This window comes from Plectropomus leopardus, chromosome 7, assembly GCF_008729295.1.
Source record: "Plectropomus leopardus isolate mb chromosome 7, YSFRI_Pleo_2.0, whole genome shotgun sequence".
Lineage (NCBI taxonomy): Eukaryota > Metazoa > Chordata > Actinopteri > Perciformes > Serranidae > Plectropomus > Plectropomus leopardus.
Genome location: NC_056469.1, coordinates 28,737,663 through 28,738,039, shown reverse-complemented (window position 1 = coordinate 28,738,039; position 377 = coordinate 28,737,663).

Below are 377 nucleotides of genomic sequence, written 5' to 3'. Positions count from 1 at the left end.
CATGCAGGAGGAGGAGGAGGAGGAGAGAGGGTGTGATGCATTGCAGCAGAGGGATGGAGAAAGAAGAGGAGGAGGAGAGCGAAACATAGAGCCGTTGTTATGGCAACAGTGATTTTATGTGATGTTTTCATCTCCTTCAGAAACACCACGTGTTGGCAAAGAGAACAGTCACTGAACTAACCGAAAAACTGTGTAGGCTTTTATTTTATAGGCGAGTTATATGCAAATCATGTCAAGACAGCGCTATCTTACATTAAACATTTATTTATTTATTATTATTAAAAAAAACTAGACACTGAATCCAAAGAAATAAAACCTTATTTCCAGGACATGATTCGAGATTCAAAGGTTTATTTTTTCACATACAGTAATATCTG